Source organism: Helianthus annuus, chromosome 1 (genome assembly GCF_002127325.2).
Source record: "Helianthus annuus cultivar XRQ/B chromosome 1, HanXRQr2.0-SUNRISE, whole genome shotgun sequence".
Lineage (NCBI taxonomy): Eukaryota > Viridiplantae > Streptophyta > Magnoliopsida > Asterales > Asteraceae > Helianthus > Helianthus annuus.
Window position 1 is genome coordinate 69,884,166 of NC_035433.2, and position 18,741 is coordinate 69,902,906.

An 18,741-nucleotide genomic window follows, 5' to 3' on the forward strand; every position below is an offset into this window, starting at 1 on the left:
GTTTACTCAAAAAAAATTACATATTTCCTCCAACCTAAGCTGGCTTATTACGTATTTCTCCAAATAAAAAAACAATTACATATTTCGCCTCCCTAACCCATATATATTACATACTAGTCTTAAGCCCCGCGTTGCGGTGCAGGGGGCGTAACCATGATACCAGCATTGGGGGTTGGACGGACGTAAAACCATGCTAAATAGCAACCGAACGACGATCAAAACTGGGGAAAAAAATAAAAAAATGAATTTCGAATAACAAGTAACTCACGTGACGTAAAACGTAGACGAAGTTGAATTTGTACCAACACGTATTAGAACCCGAGTGGCCAAATATGACCACCAAACAACGTGCCAAGTAACAACCAAACAAAAAAACATAAAGGACCAAATGTAACAACCAAACATCGTGCTAAGTAGGAAACGAACGACGGTCAAATCTGTGGAAAATCGTAAAACAAAAACTAATAAAGATAACTAAACTAAACGAACTTGGTCTAGTGGTAAATTGGTCTGCCCTCCCTAGTGGAGGCGCAGGTTCGATTCTCGTTTGGGCCATTTTCAAGGGACATCTGGTTGAAGAGACGAATCGGGGCTTTATTCCCACGTTCGAACCTGACGGGGGATGAGGGTTTACAGATTCCATCCGGTTCTCGCGCATCAGGGGGCACAGTCTCATGACGGTCAAGGAGTCGACCTTGGACATAGCCCCGAATAGGGTGGGTTTACACGTGAGATTCTTTTCCGTTAAAAAAAAAACTAAACTAATTTAACTTTTGTGGTAAAACTAAAATAGAAACAAGAAAAAAAAAGTTTGTAACAAAAAGATCTTAAAATTTACTATGAAAAAAAAATTACAAAAGACTTTCCAATGTTATGAACTATATAAGATCTATACTATATAATAAAAGAAACCACTTTGAGAACACTTGTCATCATATTAGGCCATATCTTATAGATAATTATAATTTTAGTTTATTCTCTTTTAATTAATTATAGATAATTCTCCTACGAAATATTTATTTAATTTAATTATTACTTTTATATTATCTATTTACTTCAAATTCAAACTTAGTTATCTAATTTGGTATTAGAGTAAATTACGATTTTGTCCCCCGTGGTTATATCACTTTTACCATTTTAGCCCCAAAAGGAACTTTTTAACATCTGAGCCCTCAACGTCTTTTTTTCTAACCCTTTTGGTGTGGGCTCAGATGTTAAAAGATTCGTTTTTGGCTAAAAGGGTAAAAGTGATATCACCACAGGGGCCAAAATCGTAATTTACTCTTGATGTTAACTATATATTTGAATGTTTTATTTAGTTTGGTATCAAATAGATTTTACGAAATCTAAAATAAAATTAACTAATATTATTTATCATTTCTACATTTACAAGTTTTAAATAAATGGTTAAATTTATTGAGACTTCGTTACATTTACAAGTTTTAAAAGGGTTAAATTTATTGAGACTTTGTTAACAAATTTTACTACAATATAATAATTTATTTATATCAATATAAATATATAGTTATACTATACTATATAATAAAACATTAATGTGTAACGTCTATCATTCATTGTAAGCATTTATTTTATGATTTTTTCGGCTCACTTCCAAACTTATCTTATATTAATTAAATGAATAATGAGCTAATATTAAATTTCATCCTACTTTAAATTTTGAATACCATTCTTCTATTTTTCTAATAAAATATTATTCTAAAATTTAAATTATTAATTTAAGATATTTTTAAATAAAACAAAATATTTATTATGAAAACCAAACTTTGTATTAATATATGAAATATTTTTATTTTCATTACTAAAATAAATATTATATCAATTTTATTACATAATTTATAAATCAATTTGTCGGAATTGGTATCAACATTTTATCACTCAAATAGATGTTGATTTGCTTCTTGAATAACATATCTTCTTTTCAAGAACCATCTTCACAATCACCATATCTATCGCGTATCGAGTATTATCCATTAGAATATTGAAAGATGTGACTTTTTTATTATTGGTATATAAAATAGATTTATTAAACCCGTGTAATACACGTGGTTTTTTTATAGATATACCTTTTTTATTATTTACTATACAAAATTACATTTTTCGACCCGTACGTGAATAGATGAGGTTTTTTAAAATATAACTTTTTATTATTTGATATATAAAAAAAGTTTTATTCAATTACTACAATACACGGAGTTTTTTTTAAGGATATATATTTTTTTATTATTTAGTAAAGGAAATTACATGTATTCAACCTGTGTAATACACATATTTTTAAAGATGTAACTTTTTTATTATTTGGTATATAAAGTTACATTTATTCAACCCGTGTAATAAATGAGGTTTCCTAAAGATGTATTATCTTATTATTTGGTAAACAATATTACTTTTATTCAACTCGTGTAAAACAAGCGGTTTTAAAGATATAACTTTTTTATTTGGTATATAAAATTATATTTATTCAACCCGTACAATATGGTTCTTATAGATATAACTTTTTATTATTTAATATATAAAATTATATTTATTCAACCCGTGCAATAAAAGAGGTTTCTAAAGATATATTGTTTTATTATTTAGTATATAAAATTCATTTATTTGACCCGTGTAACACACGGGGTTATAACCTAGTAGTATTAATATAATTATGTTTATATTTGATTTAAGCTGCCAAGGTAAATGCTCGTTTAAGAAAGGTTTTAAATTATAGATCGACTATGCAATTTTTTTAATAATAAATTAGAATTAGATATTGATTGTTAATTAATTAATAATTTTATTATAAAAAATTATAATAATATTAACGAATTGGCATTATATGGAGTTTTTTATTAGTATTTGTTAAAATGTTTAGTTACTTTCATTCATTGGGCTTTGGGCTTGTATGTTATTATCTGTTGTGATGGGCCTATTATGTTATTGGGTTATTGTTAAAGTTGTTGAAGTTGTTGGGCTGTTTGTCTAACTGGTTTGTTAGTTGGTTGTTGTTACAAATATCTTCAGGGGTGTTAGTGTAACTTTGAGGGCTGATCATCATTGTGGAGCATACTTGAAGGGTTAAAGTGAAAGTTGCAATGTTACAAGATATAAAAGGAGCTTATACGGTCATTATTGTACTTGTAACCATTTCATCTTGTTCTGCTAGGGTTTCAGTCTTCTACGGAGATTTGTATAGACAATCTCTCATCTGTATCTGAGAGATTGTTCTTATTGTTGTTGTACTATTGTTGTTGATGATCATCAGTGGATGATCATCATCTGTATTTCTGTATTATGTACTTTGTATCAGATTGTAAGATCTTCTGGGTATTTGGGGGGAAAATCTTTTTGGTGTGGGTTAATAAGATTTTGTCACCGTTTTTGTCGCTATTTCTTGTGGTTGATTGTATTGTTGTTTGTATCATAAAATTTTACATGGTATCAGAGCTTTTGAGCTCTTGATCCGGTCGTTTTTCCGCTGTGTTGATCTGATTTGATTGTTGTTTGTGTAGGTCTGCTTCAAGTTGCAGATCTGTTCTTGATATTGTTAGATCTTCTGGATCTTGGGAGGTTGTTGATATTCAAACCCTAGCTAGGGTTTCTTGCTTCTTGTTGAAGAACTGTGTTGGTCTCTAAACCCTTGAAGGTTTAGGGCAAACTGACCAGTTGTGTTGTTCTTGATATTGTGTTAAAACTTCAGATCTGTTTAGATCTGGTGTTTTTTGGATAGCTTGCACCCACTGTGAGATCATTCTATCTCCTCTCTTTATTTTTTGTTGATTGGCTTAGTTGAAGTCGGGGTAGTGAGGACCGGCACTTGATTGTTTGATATATTTGATCTGTGGTTTTCTGTTGCTTGATCTTTATTTTTTTTAGTGTTTGGCTCCTGTATTAAGACCTGTCCAGGCACTATAAGTGACGAACCTGGAATCTGGACACTGATACAGCTTCGCCTTAGGGTTTGTTGTATTCTTGTCTTGTTGTTGGTATATTTGTTGTTTGTGTTTGTTTCTTATTGATTGTTGATCATGACTGGTAAAGATGATAATGCTGGGTCTTCTCAGACTTTGATTAGCAAGTTGGATATAGGTGATCCATTGTTTTTACATCCTAGTGATTCAAGTTCTTTAACTATTGTGGGTATAAAACTAAAGGGAACTGAAAACTATAGGGTGTGGTCTAGTGCTATGAAATTGGCTCTTGAAGCCAAAAATAAATTTGGATTTATAGATGGTAAATGTAAAAAGAATTCTGATGATGATGTTCTAAGTAGTCAGTGGGATAGGTGTAATTCAGTTGTGCTAAGTTGGTTGTTAAACTCTGTGTCTGAGGAGTTATACTTAGGGCAAGTATTCTCTAAGTTAGCCTCAGAAGTCTGGATTGATCTAAAAGAAACTTATGACAAGGTTGATGGCTCTATAGTTTATGATTTATATAAAAAGATTAACTGTATTACTCAAAATGGAAGTTCAGTTTCTGAGTATTATCATAGATTAAATACAATGTGGAAACAGTTTGATGCTGTAGTTCAACTGCCCACATGTTCTTGCCAAGCTGCAAAAGATTATAATGATTTTTCAATGCTAATAAAATTGATGCAGTTTCTTATGGGGTTAGATGATATCTATCAACCTGTAAGAACAAATTTGTTGACTAGAGAGCCATTACCTACTGTCAAAGTTGCCTTTTCAGTTGTATCCAGAGAAAAGTCACATAGAAATTCTAGTGGAAATTCAAAGAATCAAAATGTGGCATTTGCTTCTAAAACCAATCAGTCTTTTGAACAAAAAAGAAAAGAGTATAAAGGTCCTAATCCTAATCTTAAGTGTACACATTGTCATAAGATTGGACATACTGTTGATAGGTGTTTTGAATTAGTTGGGTATCCTTCAGGGTTCAAAAAGAAACCTGGAAGTCAAGGTGGTAAAAATTTTTCAAATTCTAAGTCAAATGTATCTTCTGTGCCATCTATGTCTCCTTTTTCTCCAGAGCAGGTTGCAAAGTTATTGAGTCTTTTGGGTGAAAAAACTAGTTCTGAGTCTCAACCTTCTAATATGGGAGGTGAGTCTAATTGTGTTTTTAATTCTTCAAATGAGTTTATGTGCTGTTCTAGTCTAATAAACTTTGGGTTTGATTGTAATTGGATTTGTGATTCTGGTGCTAATCAGCATATGGTTAAAACTGATAGTGATATGTTCAATAGTGTTGATGTTTCTGAGTATGATCTAACTGTGTCACATCCAAATGGAACAAAAGCTAAAGTTTCTAAAATTGGCTGTATAAAACTTGCTGAAGATGTTATTCTAAATGATGTGTTTTTTGTTCCTACATACAGTGTTAATCTCTTGTCTGTCCATAAGTTAGCTAAAGACAATAATATAACTGTAGTTTTTAATGATAATAATTGTGTGCTTCAGGATTCAAAATCAGGGAGAATCCTGGTGACTGGTAAACAGGATAATGGTCTGTATTTTGTTAGCAAAAATGGTAATTCAGTAAATTTTTGTTTTAACAGTTTGAATAACAGCAATTTGTGGCATAGTAGATTAGGCCATCCTGCTGATCAAGTCTTGTCAATTTTAAAAGATGATCTGGGTGTTGTTAATGTTGTAAAAAATCCTTGTGAAGTTTGTCATAGGGCTAAACAAGTCAGAGTCCCATTTCCTTTAAGTGAATATAAAACTAAAAGTATATGAGATATAGTTCATTTAGATGTTTAGGGACCATATAAGGTCACTAGTAGAGATGGTTTTAAATATTTTTTAACCATTGTGGATGATTTCTCACGTACTGTTTGGTGTTATTTACTAAAAAAATAAAATGGAAGTGTTTGACAACATAGAAAGTTTTTATGAACTTTTGTTAACTCAGTTTAAAACTAAAATTAAGGTAGTTAGAAGTGATAATGGGACCGAGTTTGTTAATAATAGAATGGAGGTTTTTTGTAAAACTAAAGGAATTTTGCATCAAACATCTTGTTCTTACACACCACAACAATGGTGTGGTTGAAAGAAAGCATAGACACCTTTTAAATTTGGCAAGATCTCTGTTGTTTCAAAGTGGTGTTCCACTTAATTTTTGGTCTGATTGTGTGTTAACTGCTGTCTATCTTATTAACAGGTTACCTTCTTCTGTGCTGTTAGGTAAAAGTCCCTATGAGTTAATGTTTGGTTTTAAACCCTCATTTACACATCTTAGAGTGTTTGGTTGTTTATGCTTTAGCACTATATTGAATAATTCAGATAAGTTGTCTTATAATGCTGAAAAGTGTATATTGATTGGTTATTCTAATGTTAAAAAAGGTTATAAACTGTGGAGTTTAGATAACAAAAAAGAGTTTTATTCTAGAGATGTCAAATTTTATGAGACAGTTTTTCCTTATAAGTCAAATAGTTTAATCAGTCAAGATATGTGTTTAACTGAAAAATTAGATCATCTGAATTTTTTTGATAGTGTTGAGGTATTAACAACTAAACCTTTAGTTCCCAATGATGAAGAGGGGAGTAATCAAACTCATGAGGTTACTGGTGAAGATCAGCAACCAATTCCCTCTACATCTGCCACTCCTAGCAGTGCTGACCAACAACATTCTGTAGATGGAGTTGAAAGTAGTAGTAGTGAAGAATCTGGTAGGGCAGAGGACACTAGTACCTTACATGATGAGTTTAACCCATCTGAGGGAATAAGTCCTTCAGTTAGAAGGTCTACTAGGAAAGTTGTTGTGCCTAAGAAATTTGAGAATTTTGTGTTGAACAGTAAAGTGAAATACAGTTTAGATAAGGTTGTTAGTTATTCTTGTTTGTCATCTGATAATCTGGCTTTTACTACTTCTTTAAATAAGATTGTTGAGCCTTCATGTTATGAAGAAGCAGCTAGTGATCCCAAGTGGGTAGAGGCTATGAACAAAGAAATGGAAGCTTTGTTCAGAAATAACACTTGGGTACTAGCTGATCTTCCTAAAGGCAGAAAGGCTATTGGTTGTAAATGGGTTTTTAGAGTTAAGTATAAGTCAAATGGTGAAGTAGAAAGGTTTAAAGCTAGGCTTGTTGCTAAGGGTTTTAATCAAAGAGAAGGTCTTGATTTTGGAGAGACTTTCTCTCCTGTGGTCAAAATGGTTACTATTAGAACTGTTGTTGCATTAGCTGTGAATTTTAAATGGCCTTTGTATCAGTTAGATGTTGATAATGCTTTTCTGCATGGTTCTATAACTGAGGATGTTTATATGAAGTTACCTCTAGGGTACTATTCTAAAGATGAATCAAAGGTTTGTAAACTTGTTAAGTCATTGTATGGCCTTAAACAGGCACCTAGAAAGTGGAATGAAAGATTAACTACTGTTTTGTTAAAATTTGGTTTCATACAAAGCAAGTGTGATCATCCTTTGTTCATTTTGAACAAAGTGAATGTTACTGTGTTTTTGCTTGTATATGTTGATGATATAGTTTTAACTGGTAATTCTGTTGTTGAGATTGAAGGTATTAAAAAAGTTTTAAATGATACTTTTAAAATTAAAGATCTAGGAATTTTAAAGTATTTTCTTGGGATTGAAGTGTTGTATAATAAAGATGAGATCTGTTTTAGTCAAAGCAAATACTGTTTGGAACTTCTAAATGAGTTTGGTTATTTAGGGTGTAAACCAGTTAACACACCTATTGAACAAAGTTATTTAGTTAATTCTAAACTTGATAAAGACCATAAGGCTCTAAAAAATATAACAGGTTTTCAAAAATTGATTGGTAAACTTATATACTTGTCTTTAACAAGACCTGATATAAGTTATACAGTTCAATTTTTGAGTCAATTTATGCACAAACCTAATGAAATACATCTAAGTCTTGCTTTAAGGTTATTAAGATACCTGAAACAAAGTCCTGGAAAAGGTCTAAGTTTCAAAAAAGGTTTAACTCTTGATTTACTTGGATATGCTGATGCTGATTGGGCTAAGTGTTTGTCTACTAGAAAGTCTGTAACTGGTTACTGTATTTTTTTGGGTGAATGTCTTGTTTCTTGGAAAAGTAAGAAACAAAGCACAGTTTCTAGATCTACTGCAGAAGCTGAATATCGTGCTATGTGTTCTGCTACTTGTGAACTTATGTGGCTGAAGAATTTACTTTCTGAGTTATCTATTAGTTGTTCATTACCTATATCATTGAAATGTGATAGCCAGTCAGCTATGTCAATAGCTGTTAATCCTGTTTTTCACGAAAGGACTAAACATTTCAAACTGGACTTGCATTTTCTAAGAGAACAAGTGTCAAATGGCATTATAAATCCTGTGAAAGTTGACTCAGAAAGTCAACTTGCTGATATTTTTACTAAAGGTCTTGGTGTTAAACAACATGTTCAGTTTTGTGAGAAGTTAAAGTTGGTTGATTTGTTTAAGCCAAATGAATGAAGGGGGGGGGGTGTTAAAATGTTTAGTTACTTTCATTCATTGGGCTTTGGGCTTGTATGTTATTATCTGTTGTGATGGGCCTATTATGTTATTGGGTTATTGTTAAAGTTGTTGAAGTTGTTGGGCTGTTTGTCTAACTGGTTTGTTAGTTGGTTGTTGTTACAAATATCTTCAGGGGTGTTAGTGTAACTTTGAGGGTTGATCATCATTGTGGAGCATACTTGAAGGGTTAAAGTGAAAGTTGCAATGTTACAAGATATAAAAGGAGCTTATACGGTCATTATTGTACTTGTAACCATTTCATCTTGTTTTGCTAGGGTTTCAGTCTTCTACGGAGATTTGTATAGACAATCTCTCATTTGTATCTGAGAGATTGTTCTTATTGTTGTTGTACTATTGTTGTTGATAATCATCAGTGGATGATCATCATCTGTATTTCTGTATTCTGTACTTTGTATCAGATCTTACTATTGTAAGATCTTCTGGGTATTTGGGGGGAAAATCTTTTTGGTTTGGGTTAATAAGATTTTGTCACCGTTTTTGTCGCTATTTCTTGTGGTTGATTGTATTGTTGTTTGTATCATAAAATTTTACAGTATTAGATTAGATTTCCCCTTTTCATTAAAAACTCTTATTAAATGACTATTTTACCTTTAATAAACTATTAAATGAATATTTACATATTTCCTATTTCTAATATCATCAATCAATTACATATAATATAATGACCTTATTCCTTCTCATCTGGTCTTCTTAGAGAGCAGGGTAAGACATATACTCGTATCACATTTAATTTGTGTAAAGTTGTTGTCTAGTGGACACTTTAAACACTGCTACTATGTGTGCTCTCAGGAGATTATTCTTGTAGAAGGTCTGAAACTTGAAGACGTAGAAGCAAGGATATATAATGTTCATCGCCTACTGTTAAGGTTATTAGGAGCAGAGAGGTCTCCCATAAGATGTATTCTCATCAAGTGATATCATGCATGCACTTCATAAATAAACTTCATTTTCTTCATTTTTAACTGATTGTCATTGAAAACGTACTAACAGGGATATACATAATGGATTAATAGGAAGAGTAGTTCTTGGAAAATTATGTCAATGCTAAAAAGTCTTTTCATATTTGGTCTAAAGCGTGTATTACATGCATGATACATACAGAGATTTATGTTATTTAGTCCATTTAATTAAGCAGCTCAATCCAAGCAACTTCGTATACGCATGAATCATAAATAAATAGCGGAAACATGTAGCATAGAGCAGGTTGGAAGACCCCCCAGAAACCAACTTTTGATATTAGAAATGAGAAATATATAGATATTCATTTAATAGTTCATTAATGGTAAAATAGTCATTTAGTAAGAGTTTTTAATGAAAAGGGGAGATATCTAAATATAATAAAAAAACTCTAACTAATGCCACATGGCAATTTCTTATTAAGAATTTTTAACTAATGCCACATGGCATTTTCTTATACAAATCATTAATAATATTATTTAATAAATAGCTAATTCTAATTAATGCTTATTATTAATAATATTATGCATTGATATTTATATTAATTAAAATTCAAGATTGATGATTAAAAAAATACTAAAAATTTTTATTAAAAGAATACTTTAACTTTTCTTTTAACGACGGATATCTATAATTTTAAAATCTATGACTTTAATATTTTTTTAAATGAATAATTATGCTTAAGTTTTTTCATATGATCTATAATTTTCAGATTCCACATGTTAATTGTGGTTTCCGATTTATTCTTGTATTTTACAATAATTTATGCTTAAGGTGAATACTATAAATTACGTTCAATCACATATTTGTAGTAAGATTTTTGTTTCTATTTTAATGGAAAGTGTTTGAATCTTATTTATTATTATTTTTTTCAGGTTGTAACGAGTTAATGTCAAAACGAGTGTTTTTTACAGGTCAAAGGGATATGAGTTATGTTAGCCCAATGTTTCAACAACTTGTATGCATTCTATTTTTTGTATATAAACACTTTATAATGTTTGATATATTGTTAATGACTAACGAAAACATATTATAAAAACGATAGCATTCAAATATTTTTGACACATTTGGTCATTTCATTTTTTTGTTTTATTAAATGAAACATGTTACTCAGTTGAATCTTTTTCATAAAATACGACTCGAATTGACCGTTTCTACTATCATATATAAAATGTAATTTCAGTTCTATGATGTATTTAGAGATTTATTTTTGTTTTTTTAAATGAAACATGTTACTCAGTTGAATCTTTTCGATAAAATACGACTCTAATTGACCGTTTCTACTATCATATATAAAATGTAATTTCAGTTCTATGATGTATTTAGATTTATAATATATACATATATACATACAGCCCGTGTAATACGCGGGTCTATAAACTAGTGTAATATATATGGGTTGGGGAGGGGAAATATGTAATTGTTTTTTTTATTTGGGGAAATACGTAATAAGCCAGCTTAGGAGGGGGAAATATGTAAAAATCCAAAAAAATTATAGATTTTTTAGTATGATATCAATTTATGTCGGGAAAATTACAAGTTTTGTCATTTATCTATATACACTTTTTCAGGTGAGGTCATTTTCAACGAATTCTGACAGATTTTGCCCTTTATAGGAAATTTTGTTGCACGTCTTATCCTTTAGCCATAACCCAGTTAGATTTTTTTGTTAAATCTGATCATGTGCAACTGCAAGGCACATGAGGGCATGCTTGTAATTTCACCTTTCTAGGATATATTATGTAAATAACTTATATTCAAGGACTATTTTATAAAAAAAAATAAAAAAGATATATAAATGAAATACACCTTGTCTCTCTCCTCTCTCTATTCTCTCTCTCTATCAAACCTTAAACCTCTTACCTTATCCCCCAATCTTCTTTTTCTCCCCAAACCATAACCATGGCGTCTTCTTCTTCTTCTACAATCATCAACATCTCCTCCATATTCCACAAAAACCCATCACTCGAACACCTCTCAAGAAAGCTCGGTACACCCGTCACCTCTGTTCACCATAAAACCCATTTCATGTAACAACCCGACTATTCGGATCGTTACCCAACGCTGTCTTTATCCGTAACCGCTTGTACTCACGAGATTTCCATTTACGCTATGGGTTTTAAACTATATTTTACAACGCATTATTTTAAACGCATATTAAACGCTTATTACAATGCTTATTCAAAACGCAGTTATCGCATTTAACGCTGTTTATAACGCTTGCTATTTACACGCATTTTATCGCATGTTACATCGCTTGTTTAGACTAAACGCTATCACCACGCAAACTCAACGCAGACTCGAAACGCGGATTTACTTTTATGCATTTTAGTTGTTATGTGTGTTATTTGTGTGATTATTTGTTTAAATGTTATGCGATTATCAACGCAACGCTTACACGCTCAAACGCTCACTCGCAACTCGATTAAACGCAACGCAACGCTTAACAAACGAAACGAAGTTGGAAAACTAACTCGCGCACACACAGCCGATCGAATGGGCTACCGTTCGAATGGGCATCCGACCGGATGACCATCCGACCGAACACAATATCGCGCACCGACTTAAACCCTCGCACCTCCACTATAAATACCGCCTTACACCCCTCATTCTCTGATTTGACACCTTTATCCACTCCGTCGCTCCCATTCACTCTCAATCACGATTCAAGGCTTTTTGGTAAGCTTTTCTCCTTAAATCTTGTACAACCTTCATCTCTAATCACTTCTACATCATCTTCTTCATCAAAATCACACACAAACACTTGCTTTTTCTCTGAAATCACTGATTTGGACCTCTTGAAGGTGGTTTCCACCCGTTTTGCTCCGGCAAACGGTTAAGGAACACCATTTCATCGAGATTGGTTCAGATCTAAAGGATTTCCACACTTTTCAACCAAGTTTTGAAGGATTTCAACACTTTTCAACTGTTTTCAAACTTTTCTTCAACTTTCACACAAAACCGATGGAATCTGGGCTCATTCAGACTCTCTACTCGTTCCTTAGTCGAGAGCCGGCTTAAAAACGGATTTCCACCGGAGAAATGACCGATTAACGGGTTTAACATGGATCTCCATCAAGAACAGTAAGTTTGACCAAATGGGCTGGGACCATCCGATCGAATGAGCTAGGCTTGGTGTAATCTCGTTGTTTGACACGTCGTCACGTCATCTCCGTTAAACTCAAAACTTTTACTTATAAAATTTTACAAAGTTTTCAAATAACATATCACCCACTCGAATGGCCATCCAATCGGATGACCATCCGTTCGGATGACCATCCGCTTGGATGACATGTCCCTTATGATTCCAATGTTTAAACGATTCAACAAAACTTCGAATTTTAACGATTTACAAACAACACACACACTCATTCGAATGGCCATCCGTTCGAATGGTCATTCGCTCGGATGACCATCCGCTCGAATGGAGGCTCATCCGTTCGAATCACCTTTTGAACACCCAACCATTCGACATTCTGTTTACGCACTGTTTACACTCTGTTCAATGCTTATGCTACTGTTCTATACTCAGGCTAACTCAACGCGCTCCCTTCAATCCAATACAGGTTGTATTTACTAGGTAAACACCCACAGTGAGTATACTCAACCCCTTTTTCGTTTAACGCACTTTTGGATATTACATACGTTCTATATCAAAACACAACACACAACGCAAACACTTTATAAACGCTAACCGCTCCCGCATGCTATACGTGATTTGTTGAATGCTTGTTACTATGCTTATATAGTGTTACACTAGACCGCCTCTAACAACGATAGTACTATAGTTTGGACTCAGCACCTGTCGTGGACAGGAGTTGCTAGGGATCACATCACTTTACTTCACGTGTTCGCTGAACATGTGTCACGCTTACTCTACAACGCAGTCTCATGGTTAAGTTGTAATCATTGTTTGATAGTTACATGCTTCTTCCGTTACGTGATACATGTTGGTTATGCGTAAACGCTTTTTATACTATATATTATGCAAACTTGTGTACTCACCTTTATATTTTATGTATTAACTTTATTTTAACGTATGTGACAGGTTGATAGGATGCTATGCTATGCCGAAACAAGCTAGGAAGTCTAGAAACCCATTAAATAAATCTGAGTTGTCGGAATAGACTTGTTTTTGAGACATATTATCTGTAATGACTGTTTTTGCTTTATCTGTTAGTAGTATGGGATATTAACATTAAAGATATGGTAATTTAATAGTTGTTGTGGATTCTCTTGAACAATCTGTTTCGCTCAGTGCCACACCCCGATGATTCCGCCATCGGTTGGGGTGTGACATTTCACATCCATAAAAGCAGCTTCGTTTAGACCCAACCAAACTGGCGCCGGCGATTCTGGCTTTGTGACGTCGGCCACTGCTACACCCAATTCTATATTGAGTGAGAAGGCTTTCAAGGGGCTGGGTGTGTTTGATGAAGATGATTCGATTGATGGTAGTGAACGGTAGTGGTGATGGTGATGAATTGTTGATTAGTAAATTGGGTTTGCCTCAAAGGCTTGTTCAGTCTCTTGAGAAAAGAGAGATTACCAGGCTGTTCCCAATTCTAGTAATTTCTTGATTTTGCTCTTTTTGTATATGTGTTTACTAGCCTGTAAGACCCTTAATAGTTTTATTGAAATTTCATATAAGTTTCGCATATAAATGTGTTTATACAAATACACATACATTTGAAAATACGAGTTTCATAAAACATTTTAAGATTTAAAGCATTTCATCATAATATCGTCATTTAACTTTGTAACGACGAAACATAAAGCGGAAGCTTGAAACTTTGATCGTATTCGTTTCTTCATTGAGCTTGATCGTCATCCGGTACTACACGTATACCTACATTTCATAAAACATGAAATGCTTTAGTCATTCGGGGTTTATAACAAGTCTAAACAAGTTCGTGAGTCAAAACAAGCAAGAAAGCATTTTTTGTCAGCTATTATTTCCGTCGCGTGCCGCGATAGGTTTTGATTAAGCCTTCGCGTGCCGCGAAGCCTGTCGCGTGGCGCGGCTGTAAATATCTTCCTTCGTCGCAGGGCGCGACGACCCCTTTTTCACAGAAGGTTTGCTGCTGGGTCTGCATTTTGCCCAACCCAACCAAATTTTACTTAATCACTAATAACTCTTCCGATTTTATCAGTTTTACAACCCGTTTCTTCCTATGTGATCGTAATTTGTTCCTTCATCATATGGAGTTTAAATCCAACATCCGAACTAAAAAAATTCTTAACTTTAAGCTCTCGGCTTTAAATTCATTTTCAACTTAATTGACCCGTTCATGTTTTAAACAACAAACTTGTTTAATTACGTTCAATTTCTTACTAACTTCATAACCATGAATGTTTCCTAAAACCCGGGGCTTTATTCATGAAGTTTATGCGCCCGTTATCTATTTTGCGTGTATACTTATTTTGACCCGTTAAGGGATTTAAGAATTTTAAACTTAAATCTCGCTCATCCTTTGCTTGCATCTTATTTCCACATTAAAATATCTACTTGTCTTCCACCACAACTGTATTTGTGGTGGATTTAATGTGCTAAACTATTTATTCCGAATTCTACCCTTAGGTTTAGTAATTTTTACGAAAAGACTCGTTACGAGGCATTTGACCCAAAAAGGCTTATACCTTTACTTTTACGCTTATCAAAGACTTATTCGATCATTAAACTTGTAACACCCCGTGTTTCGGAAGTCAAAGTCAAAGTCAAGATTGAAGTCAAAGGGAGACAAGATTGCTAATTGCGATCTGTCACTCCTTGCCCAATTCCTGTTTTGACTTCTTTGACTTGTAGATAGTCTTTTTGTGCCTTACGTTAGTTGTATTATGTGGAGTATCTATTACTAATCGAGGTTTATTCGATATTTATCGCATATTTGATCGCTTATCGCAATCGCCCTCGCAACTCGAATTACGCGTTCTGGATATTGTTTTACGTGTGTGTGCCTTTTATGTGTTACTTGTGCATGTTTATTTATGTTTATGTGTGGTGATTAATCGAAACACAATCGCAACTTAATCGCAATCGAATCGCAAACGCTAAACACAAGTTAAATTAGGATGATGGTATGTTGATATAGTAGTTGGGATTAAAATTAATTTGAATAGGAAACTCTATCGCATTGCAACGCTCAACGCACGAATCGAAATCGCAAAACTCGTCGCGCAATCACTCCAATCGAGCGGTCAGCTGATCGAGCTGCCACCCGATCGGGTTGCTACCCGATCAACCAGCCACTTATTCCCCTTTCCATTTATGGAAACCCTATAAATACCCCCTATGTCAACCTCATTTGATGTTGACAGCTCTCTCTCTTTCTCTCTCTGCTCACTCGCACCAGCCGATATTTCTTCAGATTTCTCACGATTCTTGTAAGTTTTCCACCTAAATCTTGTACTTTCTTCATCTACACGCACTCCTACACCTTTCTATCTTTTGAATCTTAACTTTTAACTGTGAAATCACTAGATTTGAGGTGTTCTAGGATGATATCATCATGGTGTTCATAAGAACTTCATGTTTTAGCTTCAATCCACCAAGAACAACTTAGATCTGGACGATTTCCACATGAATAAACAAAGATCTTTCATAGATCTGAACATATTCATGGTGAAAAGGATTGAAAGATGGTTTTCCAACTTTCTTTCAACTCTTTTACACTCAAAACCGATAGAATCGGAGCTTGTTCTAACCTTCTACTCCTTCTTGTTGATGTGTGGTTCAAGATCTGGATTCTATCCACGAGAATACTGATTTCGGGTTAAACATGAAACACCGTCTCGAACAGTTAACTGGTCTGACTAGGGTGGTTCCTGTTCGATCGGGTCACTAAGTCTTGACGAGGTTTCTGTTGTTTAACACGTTATCAAATCGTCAAGAGAAAACTTCAAACTATCAAAACAACCAAGGAAGAAGACGACCAGGTCATCTGAGACGGACTGCCGTCCGATCGGATTGTCGTCCGATCGGATTGCCACCCGACCGGACTGCCACCCGATCGGATTGCACCTTGGGCCCCACACTTAACTTTTATCTCAAACTTTTGAGGTTTGGAAAATTGAACGGATTGTCATCCGATCGAGTTGCCACCCGATCGGATTACCACCCGACCATGTGATGTCCTGACTTCAACACTTAAACAATTTTCAACATATTCAATGCATACGGATTGCCACCTGATCGGATTGCAATCCAATCGAGTGACCGTGCTGCGGTGAACTTGTTCTCAACTTGAGAAGACTCGCCAATCGGATTGTTGTCCGATCGAACAGCCGTTTGATCGACCGACATGAAAGGTAGAAATACTTCTCTATTTTCAAAATGCTACAACGAAAACTTCAAAAGACAAGCCATCATACACAAACACATCCATCCCAAACGAGATAACTATCTAATCGACTGACCACCCGAACGGATTGTCATCCGATCGACCGACCACGCGATCGGATTGCCACCCGATCGGATTGCTGTCCGATCCGTTGACACTTTGTATCATTTACGCGCCGCTTATCGTTATGCTATTGTTCTAATCAGGCTAAACCCGCTCTAAGCGCTCCCTTCAATCCATCAATCGCTGTGAGTATACTGGATCCCTTTTTGCTTACGCACTTTTAGGTGTTACATACGTTACATATTCTAAATCACATCGAACACACTACACAATACTTTAAACGCTAACCATTACCGCATGTTATACATGACTTAATGAATGCTTGTTTGCTATGTTTACACATGGAATGTTGTCTACCTGCCTTAGCAACGATAGTACTATAGTTTGGACTCATCACCTATTCACTCAGGGGTTGTTAAGGACAATTTGTTACATGGCTCACAGTGGTGAGTGTGTATTACGAACTGCCTTGGGCAGTCAACCCGCAGTCATTGGTATCGATAGGTTCATGTCGATAACTAACATGCCTCATTTTACACTGTGTACGTGCTGGTTATGCGTAACGATTTCGAACTCTATTATATCTATTAAACTTGTATGCTCACCTTTACACTATGTGTATTGACTTTTACTTTAACGTATGTGACATGTGCTTAGGATGTTTATATGCTTGGTTTGCTGTGAAATCGAGGCTAGGAAAGGTCTAGAAACAAATAATTGAATTGTCTGTATTTTGAAATCTGAGTTGTCGGAACAGAACAATTTGACTAGATTTTGTCTATAATAATTATGTTATCTTTTATGTCATGGTATGGGACGTGATGCTTAAAATAATTGGTAATTATAGTTGTTATGGAAACTTCTAGACAATCTGTTTCGCTCAGTGCCGCGCCCCGATGTTTCCGCCATCGGTTGGGGTGTGACAGAACTTGCTTTTAAACAACCCTTAAGGATCGTTTGCCCGGTTTATTATTCAAGGGCGTTTTGGTCAACTTTAGCCCATTCTTTTACGACGAAGGACTTTTAATAACATATTTGACCAAAATCACACATTTTAGATATAATCTTTTTTTTACACATACATGGCTTGGGTCAAAGTATTGACCTGTTTTAATACCTCATCAAATAAGTTGCTAGTTAATAGCAACGCATATTCCATACGCTATTCACCCCTGTGATCATAATACTCGACAAACAATCATTAGTCGATATCGTAAAATGGTGATGATATCACCATTCGACCCGTTTGGCCTAAATGACCAAACATTTTGTATTAATAATTGAATGGTATTTATTTACCAATTCACTCATTTGACCCATTACGTATTTTCACCATATGGTCATATTTCTTAAATTTGTTTCTTACGCATTTAACCCCTCATGGCTTATGCCATAGGGTGTCGTTTAAACTTCAACTTTTATTCGTCTACACGTGACTAAATTACCATTTTACCCTTATTATTCATTTTGGCTCACCCTATAAGGTAACCATTCAAAACTCATTATATATTTGTCATTTCATGACCAATTTACCATTTCACCCATTTTTACCATTAAGCATGGTTTTCATCATTTTCACTTATTCCGACCCGTATCATTTCGCGTCGGAATCCCATATTTCAAGTATTACCTTATCGTATTTATAACCTATAAAATAAATAAGTATTCTTCGAAAAGAGTGTAAGTTTTACTTACCTTGCATCCAAATTATGTTTTTCCTTCATACTTGATTCGTTTGACTCGCTTCCTTCCCAAGCTTCCACCTAGCTTGTCAAGCGTCAAACTATCATTATAATTCGTAAGATGGTTAGATTAGTCATTATCAATCACGACTATTCCACCTTACGGGTTTTATGTCGAATTTATTATTCAATCTTATCATTGGTCAGTTTGACTTTTAAAAGTCAAATGACTTATTAACATATA